Genomic DNA, 12,525 nt, shown 5'->3' with positions numbered 1-12,525 from the left:
CACTCTCCTTTTGGATTTTCTTCTGTATTTCTTGGGAGAGTACTAGGAGGGATTTCAGTGACTCTTTTACTCAGCTGGCCCACTTGTGCTTCCAAATTTCTAATGGAGGACCTTGTTTCATTCATGAAACTCACAGTGGCCTTAGATAGATCAGAGACTAAGTTTGCTAAATTAGAAGTATTTTGTTCAGAGTTCTCTGTCTGTTGCTGAGTGGATGATGGAAAAGGCTTGCTATTGCTAAACCTGTTTCTTCCACCATTATCAAAGCCTTGTTGAGGCTTTTGTTGATCCTTCCATGAGAGATTTGGGTGATTTCTCCATGAGAGATTATAGGTGTTTCCATATGGTTCACCCATGTAATTCACCTCTGCTATTGCAGGGTTTTCAGGATCATAGGCCTCTTCTTCAGAAGGCACCTCTTGAGTACTGTTGGATGCAGCTTGCATTCCATTCAGACTCTGAGAAATCATATTGACTTGCTGAGTCAATATTTTGTTCTGAGCCAATATGGCATTCAGAGTATCAATTTCAAGAACTCCCTTCTTCTGAGGCGTCCCATTGCTTACAGGATTCCTCTCAGAAGTGTACATGAACTGGTTATTAGCAACCATGTCAATGAGTTCTTGAGCTTCTGCAGGCGTTTTCTTTTGGTGAATGGATCCACCTGCAGAAGTATCCAATGACATCTTAGCTAATTCAGACAGACCATCATAGAATATATCCAGGATGGTCCATTCTGAAAGCATGTCAGAAGGACACTTTTTGGTTAGTTGCTTGTATCTCTCCCAAGCTTCATAGAGGGATTCACCTTCTTTCTGTTTGAAGGTTTAAACATCCACTCTAAGCTTACTAAGCTTTTGAGGAGGAAAGAACTTGGCTAAGAAAGCCGTGACCAGCTTATCCCAAGAGTTAATGCTATCTTTGGGTTGAGAGTCCAACCACACTCTAGCTCTGTCTCTTACAGCAAAAGGGAAAAGCATGAGCCTGTAGACTTCAGGATCTACTCCATTAGTCTTAACAGTATCACAGATCTGCAAAAATTCAGTTAAGAACTGAAAAGGATCTTCAAATGGAAGTCCATGAAACTTGCAGTTCTGCTGCATCAGAGAAACTAATTGAGGTTTCAGCTCAAAGTTGTTTGCTCCAATGGTAGGGATGGAGATGCTTCTTCCATGTAAATTGGAATTAGGTACAATAAAGTCACCAAGCATCCTCCTTGCATTATTATTATTTTCGGCTGCCATCTCCTCTTCTTGTTCGAAAATTTCTGAAAGGTTATCTCTAGGTTGTTGTATTTTAGCTTCTTTTAGTTTCCTCTTCAGAGTCCTTTCAGGTTCTGGATCTACTTCAACAAGAATATTCTTGTCCTTGCTCCTGCTCATATGAAAAAGAGGGAACAGAAAAATAATAATAAGGATCCTTTTTACCACAGTATAGAGGTCCCTGTGTGAGTAGAAGAAAAGAAGAAGAAAAGAATGTAATGTAAGGAAAGAAACACAAGGGTGAGGAGAGCAGAGATGTGAGATGAAGAGAAGTGTTAGTAGATGAATAAATAAATAGAAGGAGATGAGAGAGAAAGAGAATTTTCGAAAATTATTTTTGAAAAATGGTTAGTAATTTTCGAAAATTAAAAAAAGAAATAAATTAAAATTGAATTTTGAAACAATTAGTTAATTAAAAAGAATTTTTGAAAAAGAGGAAAATATTTTCGAAAATTAGAGAGAGAGGGTTAGTTAGGTAGTTTTGAAAAAGATAACAAACAAACAAAAAGTTAGTTAGTTAGTTGAAACAAATTTGAAAATCAATTTTGAAAAGATAAGAAGATAAGAAGTTAGAAAAGATATTTTAAAATCAAATTTTTGAAAAAGATATGATTTTGAAAAAGATAAGATAATAAGATATTTTTGAAAAGATATGATTGAAATTAGTTTTGAAAAAGATTTGATTTTTAAAATCACAATTAATGACTTGATTCACAAGAAATCACAAGATATGATTCTAGAACTTAAAGTTTGAATCTTTCTTAACAAGTAAGTAACAAACTTGAAATTTTTAAATCAAAACATTAATTGATGATGTTATTTTCGAAAATTATGAGATAAAATTAAGAAAAAGATTTTTGAAAAATATTTTTAGAATTTTCGAAAATAAATAAGAAAAATGAAAAAGATTTGATTTTTGAAAAAGATTTTGAAAAAGATAAGATTTTTTTTTTAAATTGAAAATTTGATTTGAAAAAGTTTTGAAAAAGTCATCTCAAATTTTCGAAATTTATGAGTGAAAAAGGGAAAGATATTTTTTGATTTTTTTATTTTTTAATGATGAGAGAGAAAAACATGAAAATGATGCAATGCATGAAAATTTTGGATCAAAACAATGAATGCATGCAAGAATGCTATGAATGTCAAGATGAACACCAAGAACACTTTGAAGATCAAGATGAACACCAAGAACTTATTTTTGAAAAATTTTTTATGCAAAGAAAACATGCAAGACACCAAACTTAGAAATCTTTAATGCTTAGACACTAAGAATTCAAGAATGCATATGAAAAACACCATACAACACAAAACAATATAATATGAAGATCATGAAGAACACTATGAATGCATGATTTTTTTCAAAAAATGCAAGATGAACATGCAATTGACACCAAACTTAAAATCTGACTCAAGACTCAAACAAGAAACACAAAATATTTTTGATTTTTTTTATTTTATTAATTTTTTGTATTTTTATTTTATATTTTTCGAAAATTAGTGTAAAAAAGAAAAATAAGGATTCCAAAATTTTTAATATGAATTCCAGGAATCTTGCACTCTTATTCTAAAGCTCCAATCTGAGGGTTAGACATGGCTTAATAGCCAGTCAAGCTTTAGCATGTAAATCTTTTGGATCTGAAACAGCAGCAAGTGGATTAGCAACAACTAGCTTGCTCTTGATAATGTTGGGTTGGAAGCCCCAGTCCAAATGAATTTAGACATGGCTTTACAGCCAGTCAGGCTTCAACATGCTTCTTGAAACACTAGAATTCATTCTTAAAAAAAATTTTAGAATAATTTTCGAAAACAGATGAGAAATTTTTGAAAGATTTTTGAAAAAAGATTTTTTTTTTTTTGAAATTTTTTTTTGAAAATAAAACAAAAAGAAAATTACCTAATCTGAGCAACACGATGAACCATCAGTTGTCCAAACTCGAACAATCCCCGGCAACAGGGCCAAAAACTTGGTGTACAACGGCGCCAAAAACTCTGTACGCACGTCTTAATAAATCGTTTTTCATTCACAACTTCGATACAACTAACCAGCAAGTGCACTGAGTCGTCCAAGTAATAAAACCTTACGTGAGTAAGGGTCGATCCCACAGAGATTGTTGGTATGAAACAAGCTATGGTCACCTTGTAAATCTCAGTCAGGCGGATAATAATTGATTAAGGAGTTTTCGAAAACAGATGATAAATAGACAGAAAATAAAGATAGAAATACTTTTGTATATCATTGGTGAGAATTTCAGATAAGCGTATGGAGATACTTTCGTTCCTCTGAACTTCTGCTTTCCTGCTGTCTTCATCCAATCAATCTTACTCCTTTCCATGGCTGGCTTTATGTAAGGACATCACCATTGTCAATGGCTACTTTTCATCCTCTCTGTGAAAATGGTCCGATGCGCTGTCACTGCATGGCTAATCATCTGGAGGCATCACTGTGGTCAATGGCTGCATCCTATCCTCTTGTGAAAATGGTCCAAATACTCTGTCACAGCACAGCTAATCATCTGAGGTTCTCGATCATACTGGAATAGGATTCACCCTCCTTTTGCGTCTGTCACTACGCCCAGCACTCGCGAGTTTGAAGTTCGTCACAGTCATTCAATCCTAGAATCCTACTTGGAATACCACAGACAAGGTTTAGACTTTCCGGACTCTCATGAATGCCGCCATCAATCTAGCTTATACCACGAATATTCTGATTAAGAGATCCAAGAGATAATCATCCAATCTAAGGTGGAACGGAAGTGGTTGTCAGGCACGCGTTCGTGGGGGAATGATGATGATTGTCACGTTCATCACATTCATGTTGAAGTGCGAATGAGTATCTTAGAAGCGAAATAAGTTCAGTTGAATAGAAAAACAGTAGTACTTTGCATTAATTCATGAGGAATAGCAGACCTCCACACCTTAATCTATGGAGTGTAGAAACTCTACCGTTGAAAATACATAAGTGAAAGGTCCAGGCATGGCCAAATGGCCAGCCCCCAAAACGAGATCACGGGATCAAAAATACAATCCAGGATGTCTAATACAATAGGAAAAAGTTCTATTTATAATAAACTAGCTACTAGGGTTTACAGAAGTAAGTAATTGATGCATAAATCCACTTCCGGGGCCCACTTGGTGTGTGCTTGGGCTGAGCTTTAGCTTTCTACGTGCAGAGGCTTCTTTTGGAGTTGAACGCCAGGTTGTAACGTGTTTCTGGCGTTCAACTCTGGTTTGTGACGTGTTTCTGGCGTTTAACTCCAGACAGCAGCGTAGAACTGGTGTTCAACGCCCTTTTACGTCATCTAAACTCGGCCAAAGTATGGACTATTATATATTGCTGGAAAGCCCTGGATATCTACTTTTCAACGCAATTGGAAGCGCGCCATTTTGAGTTCTGTAGCTCCAGAAAATCAACTTTGAGTGTAGGGAGCTCAGATTCCAACAGCATCAGCAGTCCTTCTTCAACCTCTGAATCTGATTTTTGCTCAAGTCCCTCAATTTTAGCCAGAAAATACCTGAAATCATAGAAAAATACACAAACTCATAATGAAGTCCAGAAATATGAATTTAACATAAAAACTAATAAAAACATCCCTAGAAGTAACTAGATCTTACTAAAAACATACTAAAAACAATGCCAAAAAGCGTATAAATTATCCGCTCATCACACCACATCAAAATAATTAAACTGTTTTAAAATTCGAAATTCATGCACTTCTTTTTCTTTTTCAATTAAAAACATTTTTCATTTAAGAAAGGTGATGGATTCATTTTAATAGCTTTAAGGCATAGACACTAAGACACTAATGATCATGTAATAAAGACACAAACATAGATAAACATAAAGCATAAAAATTCGAAAAATAGAAAATAAAGAACAAGGAAATTAAAGAACAGGTCCACCTTAGTGATGGCGGCTTGTTCTTCCTCTTGAAGATCCTATGGAGTGCTTGAGCTCCTCAATGTCTCTTCCTTGCCTTTGTTGCTCCTCTCTCATGATTCTTTGGTCTTCTCTAATTTTATGGAGGAGGATGGAATGCTCTTGGTGCTCCACCCTTAGTTGTCCCATGTTGGAACTTAATTCTCCTAGGGAGGTGTTGATTTGCTCCCAATAGTTTTGTGGAGGAAAATACATCCCTTGAGGCATCTCAGGGGTTTCATGGTGAGGAATTTCCTAATGTCCATGAGTGGGATCTCTTGTTTGCTCCATCCTTTTCTTAGTGATGGGCTTATCCTCATCAGTGAGGATGTCTTCCTCTATGTCAATTCTTTGGGTCCGGGTTCACACTTTGATCATGGTTCTTGGTGATCCATGCATTGGCATAGAACTCTTGAACCATTAAAATTCAGACTTGATGAATGGGGTTGGTGAGAACTTCCCAACCTCTTCTTTGAATCCCATGTCGGATCTCCAAATACTCATTCTTTTTGAGCCTAAAAGGGACCTCGGGGATCACCTTCTTCTTGGCCACAACTTCATAGAAGTGGTCTTGATGCACCCTTGAGAGGAATCTCTCCATCTCCCATGACTCGGAGGTGGAAGCTTTTGCCTTCCCTTTCCACTTTCTAGAGGTTTCTCCGGCATTTGGTGCCATTAATGGTTATGGAAAAACAAAAAATCTTTAGCTTTTACCACACTAAACTTAGAAGGTTTTCTCGTCCTCGAGCAAAAGAAAAAAGAAGAGAGTAGAAGAAGAAGAAATAGAGGAGATGGAGGGGGCTTAGTGTTTCGGCCAAGGGGGAGAAGTAGTGTGTATGTTGTGTGAAAATGAAGGAGTGAAGATGGGCTTATATAGGAGTGGAGAGGGGGGGGTATGGTTCGGCCATTATAGGTGGGTTTGGGAGGGAAAGTGGTTTGAATTTGAATGGTGAGGTAGGTGGGGCTTTATGAAGGATGGAGGTGAGCGGTGAAGAGAATGGTGGGATTTGATAGGTGAGGGATTTTTGGGGAAGAGGTATTGAGGTGATTGGTGAGTGGGTGAAGAAGAGAAAGAGAGGTGGGGTAGGTGGAGATCCTGTGGGGTCCACAGATCCTGAGGTGTCAAGGATTTCTCATCCTTGCACTAAGTGGCGTGCAAAAATGCCCCTTTCTGCCAATCCTGGCATTAAACGCCAGGCTGCTGCCCATTTATGGCGTTTAACGCTAGCTTCTTGCCCTTTTCTGGCGTTAAACGCCAGTCTAGTGCCCACTTCTGGCGTTAAACACCCAAAATAGTGCCAGACTGGGCGTTTAACGCCCATTCTGCTACCCTTACTGGCGTTTAAACGCCAGTAAGTTTTTCCTCCAGGGTGTTCTGTTTTTAATTCTGTTTTTCAGTCTATTTTTGCTTTTTCAATTGTTTTTGTGACTTCATATGATCATTAACCTATAGAAAATATAAAATAACAAAAGAAAAGAGAAATTTAACATAGATAATTAAAGATTAGGTTGCCTCCTAACAAGCACTTCTTTAATGTCAATAGCTTGACAGTGGGTTCTCATGGAGCCTCACAGATGTTTAGAGCAATGGTGGAACCTCCCAACACCAAACTTAGAGTTTGAATGTGAGGGTTCAATACCAAACTTAAAGTTTGGTTGTGGCCTCCTAACACCAAACTTAGAGTTTGAGTGTGGGGGCTTTGTCTGACTCTGTATTGAGAGAAGCTCTCCATGATTCCTCTTCTTGGTTATAGAGGGATATCCTTGAGCTTTAAACACAAGGGAGTCTTCATTCACTTGAATGATCAATTCTCCTCTGTCAACATCAATTACAGCTTTTGCTGTGGCTAGGAAGGGTCTGCCAAGGATGATGGATTCATCCACACACTTTCCAGTCTCTAGGATTATGAAATCAGCAGGGATGTAGTGGTCTTCAACCTTTACCAAGATATCCTCTACAAGTCCATAAGCTTATTTCTTTGAATTGTCTGCCATCTCCAGTGAGATTCTTGCAGCTTGTACCTCAATGATTGATGAGCGGATAATTTATACGCTTTTTGGCATTGTTTTTAGTATGTTTTTAGTAGAATCTGGTTACTTTTAGGGATGGTTTCATTAGTTTTTATGTTAAATTCACATTTCTGGACTTTACTATGAGTTTGTATGTTTTTCTATGATTTCAGGTATTTTCTGGCTGAAATTGAGGGACTTGAGCAAAAATCAGATTCAGAGGTTGAAGAAGGACTGCTGATGCTGTTGGATTCTGACCTCCTTGCACTCAAAATGGATTTTCTAGAGCTACAGAACTCAAAATGGCGCGCTTCAAATTGCGTTGGAAATTAGATATCCAGGGCTTTCCAGCAATATATAATAGTCCATACTTTAGCCAAGAATAGATGACGCAAACTGGCGTTCAATGCCAGCTCTCTGCCCGATTCTGGAGTTCAGCGCCAGAAATGGATCAAGAACCAGAGTTGAACGCCAGAAATGGATCAAAACCTGGCGTTCAACTCCACAAATGGCCTCTGCACGTGTAACATTCATGCTCAGCCTAAGCACACACCAAGTGGGCTCCGGAAGTGGATTTATGCATCAATTACTTACTTCTGTAAACCCTAGTAGCTAGTTTATTATAAATAGGACTTTTTACTATTGTATTAGACATCTTTTGATCATTTTTAGATCTCTAGACCTCCATGGGAGGCTGGCCATTCGGCCATGCTTACCCTCTATTCACTTATGTAATTTTAACGGTAGAGTTTCTGCACTCCATAGATTAAGGTGTGGAGCTCTGCTGTTCCTCAAAGATTAATGCAAAGTACTACTGTTTTCTATTCAATTCAACTTATTCTGCTTCTAAGATATTCATTCGCACTTCAACCTGAATGTGATGAACCTTACAATCATCATCATTCCCCATGAACGCGTGCCTGACAACCACTTCCGTTCTACTTTCGATTGAATGAGTGTCTCTAAGATCTCTTAATCAGAATCTTCGTGGTGTAAGCTAGAATGATGGCGGCATTCAAGAGAATCCAAAAAGTCTAAACCTTGTCTGTGGTATTCCAAGTAGGATTCAATGATTGAATGACTGTGACGAGCTTCAAACTCGCGAGTGCTGGGCGTGAGTGACAGACGCAAAAGGAGGGTGAATCCTATTCCAGCATGATCGAGAACCGACAGATGAATAGCCGTGCCGTGACAGGGTGCGTTGACCATTTTCACTGAGAGAAGGGGATGTAGCCACTGACAACGGTGATGCCCTTGCATAAAGCCAGCCATGGAAAGGAGTAAGACTGATTGGATGAAGACAGCAGGAAAGCAGAAGTTCAGAGGAACGAAAGCATCTCTATGCGCTTATCTGAAATTCTCACCAATGATTTACATAAGTATTTCTATCCCTATTTTATTAATTATTTTCGAAAACCCCATTACTATTTTATATCCGCCTGACTGAGATTTACAAGGTGACCATAGCTTGCTTCATACCAACAATCTCCGTGGGATTCGACCCTTACTCACGTAGGGTATTACTTGGATGACCCAGTGCACTTGCTGGTTAGTTGTGCGAAGTTGTGAACCATGGTATTGGCATCATGTTTTTGGCGCCATTGCCAGGGAAAGAAAGTGCAATGAATTTTACATAATCAAAGTGTAATCACAATTTCTGCGCACCAAGTTTTTGGCGCCGTTGCCGGGGATTGTTCGAGTTTTCGGTAAGCTTTTGGTCCGGTAACATCAGTGCCAAGTTTGATCCGGCAACAGCACCAAGTTTTTGGCGCCGTTGCCGGGGATTGTTCAAGTATGGACAACTAACGGTTCATCTTGTTGCTCAGATTAGGTAATTTTCTTTTTGTTTTCTTTTCAAAAATTTTTCAAAAATATTTCAAAATTTTCTCACCTGTTTTCGAAAAAAAAAATTTACTCAAAATTTTTAAAGAATGAATTCTAGTGTTTCATGAAGTATGTGAAGCCTGGCTAGCTGTAAATCCATGTCTAAATTCTTTTAGACTGAGGCTTCCACTCATAAGTATATGAAGTTGGATGAAATATCAGTTGTTGTATACATGAGAGGTATCTATGTTTGCTGAAGCTTGGCTGGCCATTGGCCATGTCTAGTGTTTTGGACCGGAGCTTTCATTGAAAGCTTGGCTGGCTAGTGAGCCATGTCTAATTCCTGGACTGAAGCTTTAGACTAAGAATGCAAGATTCCTGGAATTCATATTAAAAAATTTTGGAATCCTTATTTTTCTTTTTCAATTAATTTTTCAAAAAATCCAAAAAAATTTTAGAAAATAATAAAAATCAAAAATATTTTTCTGTTTCTTGTTTGAGTCATGTGTCATGTTATAAGTTTGGTGTTAATTGCATGTGCATCTTGTATTTTTCGAAAATTCTCATGCATTCATAGTGTTCTTCATGATCTTCAAGTTGTTCTTGGTAAGTCTTCTTGTTTGATCTTTGCATTTGCATATTTTGTGTCTTTTCTTGTTTTTCATATGCATTCTTGAATTCTTAGTGCCTAAGCATTAAAGATTTCTAAGTTTGGTGTCTTACATGTTTTCTTTGCATTAAAAATTTTTCAAAAATATGTTCTTGATGTTCATCATGATCTTCATAGTGTTCTTGGTGTTCATCTTGACATTCATAGCATTCTTGCATGCATCACATGTTTTGATCTAAAATTCTCATGCATTGCATTATTTTTCTTGTTTTTCTCTCTCATCATAAAAATTCAAAAATAAAAAAAATATCTTTCCTTTTTTTCTCTTAAAATTTCGAAAATTTGATTTGACTTTTTCAAAAAATTTTTAAAATCTAGTTGTTTTTATGAGTCAAATCAAATTTTCAATTTAAAAATCTTATCTTTTTCAAAATCTTTTTCAAAAATCAAATCTTTTTCATTTTTTTAGTTATTTTTGAAAATTATAAAAATATTTTTCAAAAATATTTTTCTTAATTTTACATCATAATTTTCGAAAATAACAATAACAATTAATGTTTTGATTCAAAAATTTCAAGTTTGTTACTTGCTTGTTAAGAAAGATTCAAACTTTAAGTTCTAGAATCATATCTTGTGATTTCTTGTGAATCAAGTCATTAATTGTGATTTTAAAAATCAAATCTTTTTCAAAAACTAATTTTAATCATATCTTTTCAAAAATATCTTCTTATCTTATCCTTTTCAAAAATTTGATTTCAAAATATCTTTTCTAACTTCCTAACTTCTTATCTTTTCAAAATTGATTTTCAAATTTGTTTCAACTAACTAACTAACTTTTTGTTTGTTTCTTACCTTTTTCAAAACCACCTAACTAACTCTCTCTCTCTAATTTTCGAAAATATCTCCCTCTTTTTCAAAAATTCTTTTTTATTAATTAATTATTTTAACTTTTGATTTTAAACCTTTCAAAAAAAATTACTAACCTTTTTCAAAAATTATTTTTCGAAAAGTACTAACTCTTTTTCAAAAACTATTTTCGAAAATCACTAACTATTTTTTCAAAAACAATTTTCGAAAATTCCCTCTCTCTCTTTTCTTCTCCTTTTCTTCCACTCACCTAAAGGGAACCTCTATACTTGGGTAAAAAGGATCCCTATTATTATTATTTTTCTGTGCCCTCTTCTTTGTCATATGAGCAGGAGCAAGGACAAGAACATCCTTGTTGAAGCAGATCCAGAACCTAAAAGGACTCTGAAAAGGAAACTAAGAGAAGCTGAATTACAACAAATCAGCAAGCACTTGTCAGAAATTATCAAACAGGAAAAGGAGATGGCAGCTGAAAATAATAATAATGCAAGGAGAATGCTTGGTGACTTTACTGTACCAAATTCCAATTTACATGGAAGAAGCATCTCCATTCCTACCATTGGAGCAAACAATTTTGAGCTGAAACCTCAGCTAGTTTCTCTGATGCAGCAGAACTGCAAGTTTCATGGACTTCCATCTGAAGATCCTTTTCAGTTCTTAACTGAATTCTTGCAGATCTGTGATACTGTTAAGACTAATGGAGTAGATCCTGAAGTCTACAGGCTCATGCTTTTCCCTTTTGCTGTAAGAGACAGAGCTAGAATATGGTTGGACTCTCAACCTAAAGACAGCCTGAATTCTTGGGATAAGCTGGTCACGGCTTTCTTAGCCAAGTTCTTTCCTTCTCAAAAGCTGAGCAAGCATAAAGCGGATGTTCAAACCTTCAGACAGAAAGAAGGTGAATCCCTCTATGAAGCTTGGGAAAGATACAAGCAGCTGACCAAAAAGTGTCCTTCTGACATGCTTTCAGAATGGACCATCCTGGATATATTCTATGATGGTTTATCTGAGTTATCAAAGATGTCATTGGATACTTCTGCAGGTGGATCCATTCATCTAAAGAAAATGCTTGTAGAAGCTCAAGAACTCATTGACATGGTTGCTAATAACCAGTTCATGTACACTTCTGAGAGGAATCCTGTGAGTAATGGGATGCCTATAAAGAAGGGAGTTCTTGAAATTGATACTCTGAATGCCATACTGGCTCAGAATAAAATATTGACTCAGCAAGTCAATATGATTTCTCAGAGTCTGAATGGAATGCAAGCTACATCCAACAGTACTCAAGAGGCATCTTCTGAAGAAGAAGCTTATGATCCTGAGAACCCTGCAATAGCAGAGGTGAATTACTTAGGTAACCTTATGGAAACACCTATAACTCATCATGAAGAAATCATCCAAATGTCTCATGGAAGGATCAAAAGCCTCAACAAGGCTTTAATAATGGTGGAAGAAACAGGTTTAGCAATAGCAAGCCTTTTTCATCATCCACTCAGCAACAGACAGAGAATTCTGAGCAGAACCCATCTAGCTTAGCAAACTTAGTCTCTGATCTATCTAAGGCCACTGTGAGTTTCATGAATGAAACAAGGTCTTCCATTAGAAATTTGGAAGCACAAGTAGGCCAGCTGAGTAAAAGGATCACTGAAATCCCTCCTAGCACTCTCCTAAGCAATACAGAAGAAAATCCAAAAGGAGAGTGCAAGGCTATTGACATAACCAAAATGGCGGAACCCAATGAGGGAGAGGAGGACGTGAATCCCAAGGAGGAAGACCTCCTGGGATGTCCAGTGATCAATAAGGAGCTTCCCTCTGAGGAACCAAAGGACTCTGAGGCTCATCTAGAGACCATAGAGATTCCATTGAACCTCCTTATACCATTCATGAGCTCTGATGAGTATTCCTCTTCTGAAGAGAATGAGGATGTTACTGAAGAGCAAACTGCCAAGTTTCTTGGTGCAATCATGAAGCTAAATGCCAAATTATTTGGCATTGATACTTGGGAAGTTGAACCTCCCTTGTTCATCAATGAACTA

The 12,525-nt window shown here is 36.8% G+C and overlaps 1 non-coding gene across 1 annotated transcript; it reads left to right on the top strand.

Annotated features, from left to right (window-relative positions):
- Positions 1–740: 740 nt before the first annotated feature.
- LOC148580940 (small nucleolar RNA R71) lies at positions 741–848 on the top strand. The gene has a single exon (XR_015899441.1). It is a non-coding gene; the product is annotated as a small nucleolar RNA R71 (small nucleolar RNA).
- Positions 849–12,525: the final 11,677 nt, after the last annotated feature.

The sequence above is a fragment of the Arachis ipaensis genome, chromosome B10, assembly GCF_059453495.1.
Source record: "Arachis ipaensis isolate K30076 ecotype BB chromosome B10, ASM5945349v1, whole genome shotgun sequence".
In the NCBI taxonomy this organism is placed as follows: Eukaryota; Viridiplantae; Streptophyta; class Magnoliopsida; order Fabales; family Fabaceae; genus Arachis; species Arachis ipaensis.
This window is presented reverse-complemented; position numbering and strand designations above follow the sequence as displayed.